Below are 14057 nucleotides of genomic sequence, written 5' to 3'. Positions count from 1 at the left end.
TCTTCGACGATTTGTTTTTTCCGGGGAAGGAGGAGCTGCACAAATAAGTGTGAATAATGGCAGGTCCAGGTGCAAATGAACTTGGCGCCCTTGGCGAACCTTCCACCTTGCGCATCCCACCCCCACCGCCTTTCTTATTATAAACTCTTCATTAATATTAATGTACGTTCGTCTTGATAATTTATTCATGTTATTAGTTAGTCTACATAGTTAAGTATAATCAATGAAAAACCTGACATTGTAAATCTTGGCGTAAACACTCCCACACCCGTCTTGGCGGCCGCCTAGTTCGCCTGTTGGGTTAGACTGGCCCTTGATAATCGATAGATGAATGGATAAACAGACAAAAACATTAAGACTCAGAAAGATATCTCGAACAATTTTTGAGTTACCGTAAGTACACGCTTATAAGTCGGGTCAAACTACAAACAAAAATATCCTAATTTGCCATAGCCCCGGCATATAATGCGACGGCAGATCTGGGTCTGTGGAGTTAGCAGTTGGACTCATCTTATAAGCGAGTACAGACGGTATGCTCCTGACGCGAAAGTGCCAATGATCAATGGATGGACGAATAGACAACTGGACGAAAATGTTAAAAATATTGAAATTGAAGAACTTAGCATAGTAAAAGACACAGTAGCACCATTAGTCCAATAGGTGGTTTTTTTATTTATAAAAAAACTCTTAGTGATATCTTAAATGATATTTGTAGTTTTGCCCTTGCAGCAAACATGTGAGTTATGCATCACTGTATATACTAACAGATGACAACATTCACAATAATGAAAGTGTGGAATTTTTAATAGCAAAGTGAATTTTTGGGCCATTAGTCTGGTATGTGTGCCAGATTTCTTAGAGATATCTCGAGTGATTTAAAAATTTTGCTTCGGAAATGAAAGTGTCGATAATCGATGGATCGACAGAAAAAAACTGACAAGAGGATGAAACTTATGGACATTTAGTCTGATGTACATGTGGCATGACATACACATTCACAGCCTGAAGAATATGAAAGTAGAATGCAAGGTCCAAATCTGAGAGAAGCGGTCAACTGAAGTAATGAAATGGAATTTATTTCGTACGCAGTGCAGCAGATGACCCTGATCCTAATGATTAATGCTATTCAGGGTTTCAAAGACAACGCTGACACAAAAATAATCTCAGTAGACATGGGTAATGAAACAGGATTAAAACCATTCCGTCGAAGAAATCCAGCCTAGTTATTTTACTCGCAACTGCGTATGTCTCGATTCCTTGTCTGGTATACACGTGATATCAGCGAACAGGTGATAGTGGTAAAAAAGAAATGTTTGCGCAATTACAGCTATGCGTGCTTCCCTAACGCATTTCGTGTCACATTTATCGCTAGACCAAACGACTGAAGGGATTAAAATCTAGCATATGATGAATTCTTCCCACGTTATTCTAAGCTCTAGACTCAATTCAGACTAGTTGCAGTATACATGTTCTTGCAGATAATTCCATTTTTTGCCATTCGTTTCTTTGCTCCGTTACAGATGTTTCACATCATCAATTCCATACATAACTTTAAATAATCAAATTATTTATATCTTATTCACGTTCTGATTCTTATTTATCTGGGGTGGCCGGGCCGTAGAATATCAACTGACGCTCACCACTGTCTAAGTCCTCTCCTCAAATTTGTCGCCCTTATTAACTTAGCTCCCTTGGCAATCGCCTAGTTCGCCTATATCTAAATTATGAACTCGTTAAACGTTAACAGTTTAAATCAAGACTGCAGCTGTTAGAGTTTTTGGATTATCGTATCGATGACTTACATGAGGATCAGGCTACATTATCAATCAGCATGTCAAATTTTATTTCTCAAATTGAGATTATTTCTTCTTTTCTAATTACGTTGTTGGCAACAATGAGTTTCTGACTCAACATTTTGCAGCAATCTATAACTAAAATATCGCTGTCACGAATTATTATGAAAACGAATTTTTCTCTGGGAATCATTTTTGATCATTTCTTCAAATTTGACAAATTTTCAGCTACCCTTTCATGAATAAAAGATCGACTAGCGTATAATTTTGGGAATTATTCAGTACTTGAGATTCTTCCTCCGATAACTACCTCTGAACAAGCATTGATGTCAGAAGCAGTAATATTAAAGGTAGTAATGTCAAAAGTAGTAATATAAAAAGTAGTTATGTCAAAAGTAGTAACGTCAAAAGTAGTATTATCAAAAGTAGTAATATAAAAAGTAGTATTGACAGAAGTATTAATGTCAAAAGAAGCACTATCAAAAGTAGTAATGTCAAAAGAAGTAATGACAGAAGTAGTAATATAGAAAGTAGTAATATCAAAAGTAGTAATGTCAAAAGTAGTAATGTAAAAAGTAGTAATGACAGAAGTAGTAATGTAAAAAGTTGTCATGACAGAAGTAGTAATATAAAAAGTAGTAATGACAGAAGTAGTCATGTCAAAAGAAGCATTATCAAAAGTAGTAATGACAAAAGAAGTAACGATAAAAGAATTAATGACAGAAGTAGTAATAACAGAAGTAGCAAACACAATCTTAATCTGATGATAATTTTTGAGAAATTTATAAATTGTTTATAAATTCTGAAATTAAGAGAAATTTCGTGAAGCCTTATTTCAGGTAGGTACAATATTTTGTTAGTTCAGCACGAATCAGCAGCGTCCGTATACGATTTTTAAAACTGCGTTATGTTCTGTTTTCTTTTAATGAACACGTATTCGAAAACGGTGATAAAATACTGTCGCATTTCTGAACAATTGAATTAAATGATTGTTACTAGTGACCTATTCGTGTTTTAAGCTGAAGGAACTTAAGGGTTAAATGGAGAGTGACGCACTTTTTAGAGGTACAAAGAACAATTTCACATTTTATGATTTCAAAATCTTAGGTCCAGAATAAAATTATGCATGATTGTTTTTGCTAACAACATGCCATTTTCCCCATACTAGTCCTTATAGCAAGTCTGCTAAGAGATTTTCGTCACTTCGAGCATTAAATAATTATAGTCGGATTTCTTTTCGCTAGATAAAACAGCAGGAATTCAACCTCTAACGTGTCCATTGTTTGACTTGACGCCCGCAAGTGTTTATCGCTTCCCCCTTTCGGTTTCTAACTCTTGTAATAACGTAAGTTCATTTGGGGTTTATTCATCTTGCATTTTATAAGTTTCGTTTGCTTCTAAATGCAATTTTCACCCTTTATTATATGTTATCTTGTTTAATGTGGGTTATTGAAGTTTCTTTTAATAAGATGGAATGAATTATTTGCCTCGGTACGTTGAATTCAATCCAAAATCATTACTTCGTTAAAAACATCAACTTTACCTTCCTGCTCTAAAAGCCTATATATCAATTATAAATCAAAGAATAGAAATAATGTTTTACGAAACGTTAACAACTCTCTATAATGCTTCGAAATTAGAACTTGATATTTTGTTGATGAACTACTTTAGCCTTCATTTTAAATGGGGTAATGGAAACAAATTGCAGTATATACTCGAATGCGTCGGTAGATCGCGGTCTACGTAGTTTGTTGGAAAGTATAAGAAGAGCAAACAACAAAGATCATGATCTACAGGCGAAATATGCGATGGCAGATCAGTGTCTTTAATGTTCGCAGTTGGACCCGATTTATATGCATTTATATAAGGTATTGTTAAAAGTGATACAATTACGAGACGAGAATGTTGAATAAATTAAAAACAATAAATAACGTAGTTTTGAATTAAAAACACGCGGTTTAAAAGACCAATGATCAAAAACAGCGTAATCGATACTGTAAAGAGTTAACGCTTTTGTTTTAGAAAAAATACCTACTCGACATAAAGAGACATACTCCGCACTATTGTGCAAAAGGCCAGACGATAAAGTCTACTTGCTCAATTAAATTTACAAGTTTATTTTTTACTGATTTACTCGATCGAGACATATTGATTATTACGTAGGAGACAAAAATGATCTTATTGATAAATAAAATCCCGTGGTTTTTCAGATAAATGAATATATGTCTGATAATATTCAAATGTATTGTTAAACAAATCCCGTGCAGACTCAACTTTAAAATCCCCGTCCGTGGGCGCATGGGGTCATGCAATTAATGTATATCCAATGCTCGTAACCTCTCACGATACAAGATGTAGGATAAATCTCAACCAGCAGAGAATAGAACAATCTGAGTTAAAATGTTCAATTTGCGCAGAAGAATGTTGGCTATCTTGATGAACTTGAAGTGCGAAGGTTATCACTAGAAATGACCATTGTCTACAGGGCAGTGAAACTATTTTCAGCATGAACTTCTTCAAATTTTAAATCACCTCTTTTGGCCCCTTGGAGAGAAATAATATTTTCGACCTCTTCCGTCGCGTGCTTTGTTCGGTCGTCTCTACAACAAAGATTCAAACCTATTCCGAATGGAGGGAAAATCAATGTTAGTGGTGTGAATCAAAACACAAACGTTAACACCATGACCATACAAGAGAAGTGAAAATAATCTTGAGTTGACTGATACTGTAATAAGTTTGAGTTGAGAGACTGTAATATTTCTTGTGACATGAGTGGTATGATAAATTAAAATAAAAATGGGATGAAAGTGGATTGAGGGTGAACTTCACAGGTATTAAAAATATTATTTTCATCATTGTTATGTATATTTGATTAATTATATCTGATCTAATTTTTTGTAAGTTTTAAAATCTTTCAATTTTGTTTTTAAATTTCATTATATGTCAAAATAATGTAGTTCTGTTTGTTAGGAACTTATACTTATTTTTAGAAAATAGTTTGACCTTGACTGTTCGTTTTGGTAAACACTAGATGTTGACCTAGATCTTGACCTTGATTCAAAATTAGTAGCAACTAAAGAAAAAAATTCTATTTTTTATTTTAAAATGATTAGTTGTTGTCGAGGTCATGATGAAACTGCGTGATTAAAGATGTAAACAATTTTTTGAAAATTTGATTTCTTAGAGTAAAATGATTGTTTTTGTGAGGGTCATGTTAAGCGTACGATCACGTTACCCCTCTTTTCGATTTCGCAACTTGGGGATTTTCGAAACTGCGTTTTATAATACGATATAACATTTTCTTTTGAGAAAAAATCTCAGTTGGGCTCTTACACTGGAAGGTATATGTTGTGCTGTTTGGAGTTATTTCAAATTAATTGGATTCAAAAGGATTAATTCTTTCTTTTCCTGGAAAATACATGTGCTCATGTGAGATTCTTAAACAAAGACATCTCTTATAAAAGATTTATTCAGATTTCCAACAACCGGAGTGATTTTCTTGTTTCTACAAGGAACTGTAGACTTCAACACAGTATGGGTTATATCATACATCACCGTCTTCCAACTAGGATTCTTCGTCGGGATTCGAACTTGAAATCATTAGAACATTTATTATTAGGACTTCTAAAATTTTATTCGTGGATTATTCTTGGATTATTTTTGGATTTGATTCTATAAACCGTGAGTTCATATTTTTATTTTTACAGAAATTTTCCACGGAAATAAATTATTATATTTTTCAAAGCGTGTTGTTTTCACTCTTTCTTGTTTTACTGTTTGTTCGAGCCTAAACACGTAACATAAGATCATCTTTTGTGACTTACATCAAGAGTGTTAGTTTAATGTACTCCACGAGAGAAAAAGAATGATAAATACGCCACAGATTAGCAATAACAGATAGATTATATCATGTCCTTATCAAGACGATACAAAATAATCTATCGATCTATCTATCTATCTCTATCTATCTCTATCTATCTATCTATCTATATCTATCTATCTATCTATTTATCAATCTGTCAATCTATCTATCTCTATCTATCTATCTATCAAACTCTATCTATCTCTATCTATCTATCTATATATCTATCTATCTATCTATCTCTATCTATCTATATATCTCTATCTGTCTCTATCTATCTATCTATATATCTATCTATCAATCAATCTATCTATCTATCAATCTATCTATCTATCTATCTATATATCTATCTATCTATATCTATCTATATCTATCTATCTATCTATCTATCTATCTATATATCTATCTATCTATATCTATCTATCTATCTCTATCAATCTATCTATCTACCTCTATCTATCAGTCTATCAATCTATCTATCTATCTATCTATCTATCTCTGTCTATCTATCTCTATCTATCTATCTAAATATCAATCTATCTATCTATCTCTATCTATCTATATCTATCTATCTATCTATTTATCTATCTATCAATCTATCTATCTCTATCTATCTATCAAACTCTATCTATCTATCTATATATCTATCTATCTCTATCTATCTATCTCTATCTATTTATCTATCAATCTCTATCTATATATCTCTATCTATCTATCTATATATCTATCTATCAATCAATCTATCTATCTATCAATCTATCTATATATATATATATCTATCTTTCTATATCTATCTATCTATATCTATCTATCTATCTCTATCTATCAATCTATCTATCTCTATCTATCAATCTATCAATCTATCTCTGTCTATCTATCTCTATCTATCTATCTAAATATCAATCTATCTATCTATCTATCTATCTCTGATCTATCAATCTATCTACCTATCTATCTATCTATCTCTATCTATCTATCTATCTATCTACCTACCTATCTATATATCTATCTATCTAAAGTAAAGTAACCATTTTCCGTCGAAAATGGCTTGAGATCGATAATAACACTTAAATACATTTTATCTGCACAAACGGTCAATAAAGTGTAAATATTCCCTTACGCTATTTTATTTTCGAAACATTTTAGTGTTAAACAGATCTTGCCTGCATAAATGGTAAAATTGATAAATTGTACACCTCTCATCGTATTTTATTAGTTTTGGCTGAAAAAATGCAGTTCTGAGGGGCAGTTTTGATTGTTCTTTAGAAACATGTATTGATTTAGAAAAAATGTTTATTTACACAGTGATAGGCGGTGACATATCACGACGTTCTGCTTTAGCACATACATGATTAGAGACAGGTGTACGCTGTCACTTAATGACGACTGACGTTTATAGTGGAAAGATATTTTACGTATTTTCTCATCAAAATAATTTAATGTTGCTTAGGCGTCTAGTGTACTTTAAAATCGGTATATTTTTTCTGTATTCTTGATGTTCATGGTTATGTTGTATGGTGAAATTCAGTATATTTGTATGTGTTAGTTCTTTTATTGTATGTGTGAGTCGTATTCTTGATGTTGATGGTCGTATTGTCAAATTCGGTATATTTATCTTTTTTGTTGGTTCTTGATGTTCCTGGTTATGTCGTGTTGCGAAATTGAGTATGTAACGCAGCTGATATTTCAGTGTCTTAATTATTGTTTGTGTTGTCTATAGTGCCATACTGATAAGAACTGAAAATGCTCACTTAGAAAAAACAATACAGACAAATAGACGTGTAACTAAACAGACAAAATGACCTACATGCATATACATTGAGTGAAGGATAAACTTATTTACACAGACAGACTTACAAAGACGGAGTCATATAGGTAACAGAGACGGATAAAGTCGACAGTATCAAAACTTTCTGTTCCTTGTGTGTGTATGTGTGTGTATCTGTGAGTTTGGGTGCGTCTACTTATGTGATTGTGTGAATATTTTGCGTGAATTCCTAATGAGTCATTGACGGATAATCTACTTGTAATATGAAAAAAGGTCGATGTATTATTTGTGTACAAAGTTCGTTCAAATATGATTTAAGTAGACCCTGCTTTGCAGGCGTATTATAAACATGTAGTTCTGGGTCAACCCTGCTCTCTTCAAATAATAAATATAACAAACATCGTAGACTGCGACGAAAGAACCATGTTATGATGTTCAAACATTAAATAAATTATTATACGGTTAAATACGGTAATCTAAAAAACTCGTTAACTGTTGTGCCTCACTATGGTACAGACTTGTTATTATCGTCCCACCTGACTCCATGCAATGATTGATATAGCAATACTAAATACAAGCTTCTATCAATTTTTTTTCTTCTTCTGATTAACGTGATATCTGATACTAAATTAACTATCGTATAAGCTTGGTTAGACCAACACAGCAATATGCGCAGTGGAGGCAACGATATGTATGTAAGCATGTATGCATACCTGTATGTATGTATGTATGTATGTATGTATGTATGTATGTATGTATGTAGTTTGCGAATACATTTAAGTTCCCCCAAAAGCCACACAAAGCAGTGATGAAGGCAAAATGAAAGCCATCTTTAAAACACTTGGTAATAACTTTTAAACTGCATTCTTTTAAAAAGTCTAAGGCTTCTAAAATGGAACATCACTATGGAACGTATCGGAGGGCAAAAGGTCGATTCCATTAGTCGCTTGTTCGGATATGCATCTCGATAAGTGGTCAGACGAAGTTTAATTGCATTCTTTGCTTTTCTTCTTTCTTTGCTTGGTTGCTATTCTTTTCTTAATATTGAGGTATTTACTCATGAATTTGGTTGTTTCGTACGTTCGTGTGTTGTGTTAATCCATTACTTTAACAGGCAGATTGGAACCCTGTTTCCTGTGTGTGAAATCATTGTGTCAGCTGAAGCCTTGTCCTAATTCCAGTGTTAAAATCATCATAAGACAGTAAATTAAGCCTAGCAAATCAAGCAAAAGGTATCAATTATGTCAGTCGTAAAACAAATTTCTCCCAAAAGAACAAGTAATTCTAATTGAAGATTGCATTTCTAATTGAAGTTAAAATATCTCTACGAATTGCTGCTGATTATTTAACCTCTTCAAATGAACAAATAGAGAGTTTTTATTGTTTAATGTCATGGATGGCGTCAATAATAAAAATACATGGATCGAATGTAAGATTAATGACCAGAAAATCTCAATGTAAGGTGGAAACATCCTTCCCTCCGCAACCCAACCCCCAACACTTAATGTATGATGCCAATAGCTTTATTCTTTTTTTTTTAAATCCAATATTTTTAACTTCAAGTTCACGATATTGTGAGATCGAAGTTCAGTGTGATTTAGATAGATTTGTAATCTTCTCAATCCATATTGATGAATTCACACCATAACCTAACATATTAATCTCTCTCTCTCTCTCTCTCTCTCTCTCTCTCTCTCTATATATATATATATATATATATATATATATATATAAGGAATGCAAAAATCAATAAAAGACAAGTGGGAGGAAATATTTAGAACGTTTCAGTGTTTCGAAGACAAGTTGTTAATCTCACATTCTATGCATGTGACAATAATAGCAAAAAAAAAAAAATCTAAACGTCGCAAACATTAAGTTTTTAACACCAGTGCAAAGTTAACCATGTAGAAAAAAAATTAGCTTTAAAATACCTTATGATACTTTCCAATACCTTATGATATGCATTTCAAGTTTAAGAGATAGTAGTAATTATATATAATATACATTATTTTAAAATAAGAACGCCATATAAGAATAACATAAAACTATACTTCAAAGTAAAAATTAATGGATTGGAATTCTCCTCTCCACATGTTGTATGAGGCTCAGACAAAATAAGGAAAGACAAAAGGTAATTTACAAAATAAAGCTATTAGGGTATTAAACTACTGGATCTCAAGGAAGCATGCTAACGATGTATCTCTGAAAATCAACGAACATTTTAAATCTAAGACAATACAAATTTCAAAAGGAACGTTTTAACGTTTGTCTGTTACATAAATTTTGATAAATAATACTTTTTTTTAAAAAAGTGCATTTATATCAATCAAACCAATCTAAACTTTGGTTTTAAGGTTGCACATGCTTTTGTTAACACTTATAAGAGATAAGTGCATACAAAACTAATATTCTACGGCAAAGCGAAATACCTCCGCTTTTCTCGGTTATCGTGAACCCCACTAATATCACTAACCCCACTTTGCTATATAAGTAACGTTTTGGATTAAGTGCTTCGATCGATGCTGTTGTCACTAAGAATTGTGGCTGTACAAAGGCATCTCAACGAAACTAATCGGAATATGCTGTTACCTTATACCAGTGGCAATTCAGACAAATACTAAAGTGTATTGGCCTTTTTTCTCGTCAAAAACTGTTTCTTACGAGAAAATTCTCAAAATTGTCTAAATGGTATTAACAGAAGTATGATCAGTATTAAAGGAATAAGGACAAAGCATTTGTAATAAATTGACAATAGAAAATAAAGTTACGTCAATTTCATAACAAATGGTTAAAAACAATTGTGTAACGTGTACCACAACATTTTCGGTCTATGATGCAAAACGATAAATTTTATAACTCTAAATCATTTAAATTTTACAAGCCAGGGGTCTTTTCTTGTCCGAGCGGTGTCAAACCCTGGCGCGATTTCCACTAGAAGTCATAAGTTTACCCCAAATTTCCAAAGATTTCCATTCAACTACAGTTGTAAATTAGAAAACCCGTCGTGTCCGTTCTGTACGTAAATTCTACTCTAATCAACCGAAGACCACAGATCTCACAACCTGCCAAATATCTATCAACCGCACATCTGCATGGTTTCTTTTCTTTAGGTTTCCGTACTGCCAGCAGTTCACGCCGTAGAAACTATACAAATATCCCCTAACACAGGAAACTTTTTTAACTATGCAACTTTAGGCCAGTCAATCCACGGATTCCAGGCACATTTCACCAGTACAACTGCATCACATTTGCCACCATGGCGATATAAATGGTATCTGCCGAGTGCCCATTTAATTATTCCTTTGTATAATTTTAATTTACCATTTTCCTACAGTAAATACTGCCACTGCAGTCACACCAACAATGTACACCACTAGATTTTAAAAGGGACTATGTTATTCCAGGGACACTCATCCGGTTTTGAGCTAAATTCACTACTAGTGAACCATGGCATCATGGAAACTCACTAACACTTCAATCCGTGACGTTTGCTCCTAGTAATTCGCTAATTATTTCGGGCAAAGGAATATTTCCATTGCACCGAATTCCAATAATCAGACAAGTAAACACAAAAATCTAAGACTTCCTTAAAACGGGTGGCTATGACCAAATGCGCATACTCCAAATGTATTACAATATGTAAGATCAACAGCATTTCAGTTAAAAATAATATGGAGTTTGCTCTACAATTCTTATTTAAAGTAAGAGATTAAAGAATTAAAATGATGATTTGGATTAGAAACAGTTCAAACGGCTTCTTAACTCAGTTACATAAAAGAACATGATTGAAGAGGTGCCGCATGACAGTGGACGAATACGAGTAGGGATTTGCTGTGTATAAAAACACAGAAATGTACGATAAATATGAGAAATAGCGCATATTGCGTACGGTTGACAGTCAAGGATTGGGTAAATGTTCATTCCGTAGGAAAAATATACCGCTCACCATCACCCTACGCACACACTCCTTCTCTCTCTCTCTCTCTCTCTCTCTCCACACTCCTTCTCTCTCTCTCTCTCTCTCTCTCTCTCTCTCTCTCTCTCTCTCTCTCTCTCTCTATATATATATATATATATATATATATATATATATATATATATATATATATATATATATATATATATATATATATATCTGTGTGTCTCTGTATGTGTGTGTGATCAACGCATTTCATGCTCTTTCTCTCTTTTCAAGTTCAATTATATAAGATAGTGGCCTTTCAAAAATAGCCATATGTGCAAACAACTCGGTTTTCTAAACTTAAACGTTTCACACATCAGAAGGAATATTCGCAAAAGGCATCGCCCGCGTCTTGTGCTCCGTCGAATATTTTAACATAAAACTATATTGGACCTATTACGTTTAGGCGAGTTTTATGTATTTTGAACTAGTGATTCTTTAACACTATCTAGTTTGATGCATCTTAATTTGAACTTAATTTGAACATATCCAATGTTTTATCCATGCTCGTCATGCGCATTCTCTACATTGTATTGCTATACACGATCCTGAATACAGAATAAACAATAATAATGTTATATATTTTTAAGAAACACAATGTATCGATAATTCTTAAATTAGTTGAGTAATTATAGTTAGTTCATTGATTGATTAGTGGGTTTAAGGCGTGTGAAAATGTTGTTATAGCTATTTCGTAGATATATCGTCCATCTACAATAGAGTTTGGAACATATGTTTCGATTATGTATCGACCTTTATATGCAGTAGGTAAAATAAAATGATGGCCCCCTTAAAGAACGATATTATTTAATTACAAAAGAGGGAAAATCTGGTAAGCGCTGATGTTTAAAACAATGTTGTTGACATTTACAGGAATATAGATAATAACTGTTTTATTTAAATGTTAATTATGACTGTTAAGTAATTTATAGTGTTATACAATATAATATACAAATTGTTATCATAGACGATTGTTTGCATTACGTTTTCTTTATGAGCATACTTCAGAATATTCGTGATGTTTATAATTACATAAATGATCTTTTGGTAATTACACAATGGAGCTGAATAATTTTTCAGGACAGATTGGTTCACTAGCACCTTTGATATAGTCTATTCTTCTCTTCCAGGTTTTAATATTTGTTGTTTGGTAACTATGTCAAGGTAAAATGCAATAAAATAGACAAAGAAAATCACCAAAGTGCGAGAATAAGGTAGAATCCTACTCGACTTAAAAATGTTCTTACTTTCGTGACAGTGGCTGAAACGCCTGTTTAAACCATTTGCAACATGAACTGGGGTAAATGTGGAAAATTGCCATAAAAAGTGCACCATTTTTGTCCCTCTTTGTTCAAACAACGAGTATTAACGGCATAATTTAAACACGTAACACGCACAAAAGACAATTTCGTGAGATGGTCAGTGTAAGAGCTTATCACTTCTTATACAATCAAAACTGCTTGGAACATTTGTGAATTCTGTAAAATCATACAAAAAATGGGAAAATTAGAGGAAACAAATTCAGGGAATTTTCTTTTAAAAAAATAATATACGAGTCAAATAAGGCAATAACACAATTTGTGTGTAGGATAAAAAATGTGTTGACAGTCTTTAAGACTCAACTCGCGTTATGTCACAAGAGAAAAAAATATATTAAATGGCAAAGTTATGTAACGAACCATACTTTAGTATTACTAATACAAATGTGAACGATGTCAACCATTTCAAATCTTAACAATAATGATAATAAACAAATAAATAAATAAATAAATAAACCACATGGTTTTGCTTACCTACAGACGTGCACTTGCTCTAGACTTCTGTTCCGCGTGATAATGCGTGGAGAATGGTTTAGTGTCTCTTTCAATCCGTGTTATACGATAAGTAAAAACCTATTACGAATCCGCCAGTGTATGTCAGGCCGCGTCTAATAGCTGTTCCGGCTCGCAACTCTGCTCGCGTTTTATGCGACAAATGCCCCTACACAGTCGTAAAACGCATTAGAAAACTGTCATTAAAATAAGTTCATTTCTTTCGCGGAGATTCCTGTAACAGTCATGTGCCTTTTAGATGAACAAAATGAGCTCATAAACTGGACTGGCACAAATTCGTTTATTCACAAGACACTGAAAGGGCAGTTTTCGTGAATAGGAGAAAGCATTGCACTTCGTAATAAAATTTCCAGTACGTCTTCATTAGTGAATTGTTTGAGACGGCGCTAAGATCGTGTGCGGAAATCAAGTGCACAGTCGAATGCTCTGCTTACTGGCTGTCAGTAAAGGATTTCGAATTCATTTTGAAAAGCACAACGTTTAATTAAGAGTTTCCCATCTCCTGTACCTTCCGTGTACTTCGCTGCTTAGAACAATCTTGTTTGTTTTTCTGGGGTGAGGGGCGGTCTTCTACACGTATTCAATCACTCAACTAATTTTTCTTCTATTTTCTTTTGTTTTATTTTTGGGAGCTCCATTTGGCCTATAATTTAGAAACTTGTTGTTATTCTATTACTGCAGTGAACGTGGGGAGTTTCCCGTATTTAACCAAGCTGCATAGGCATCCAACAGCTAACGGAGCAGACCAAGATCTGTCGTCACCTAATGCGTCAGTAGATCAGAGTCTGCGGTGTGTTCTTAAATTTAAACAAAGCACGTGGAGGCTGATCTGCCTACGCAT

General features: G+C 33.3%; 1 protein-coding gene across 3 annotated transcripts in view; it reads right to left on the bottom strand.

Moving 5' to 3' along the window:
- LOC149800097 (uncharacterized) overlaps positions 1-13745 on the bottom strand; it is an 88699-nt gene extending 74954 nt beyond the window's left edge. Inside the window, exon 1 of one of the 3 annotated variants that reach the window (XM_089959665.1) lies at positions 13178-13745. The gene's annotated coding sequence lies outside the window, so the exon portion shown is untranslated. The remainder of the gene's footprint in view (positions 1-13177) is intronic. The other 2 variants (XM_089959669.1, XM_089959668.1) reach the window with 2 other exon arrangements.
- Positions 13746-14057: the final 312 nt, after the last annotated feature.

The sequence above is a fragment of the Sinohyriopsis cumingii genome, chromosome 5 (assembly GCF_028554795.1).
Source record: "Sinohyriopsis cumingii isolate HCF-2022 chromosome 5, ASM2855479v2, whole genome shotgun sequence".
Taxonomy (NCBI): Eukaryota; Metazoa; Mollusca; class Bivalvia; order Unionida; family Unionidae; genus Sinohyriopsis; species Sinohyriopsis cumingii.
Note: the sequence above shows the minus strand (reverse complement) of the source record. Positions and strands in the feature narration are given on the sequence as shown.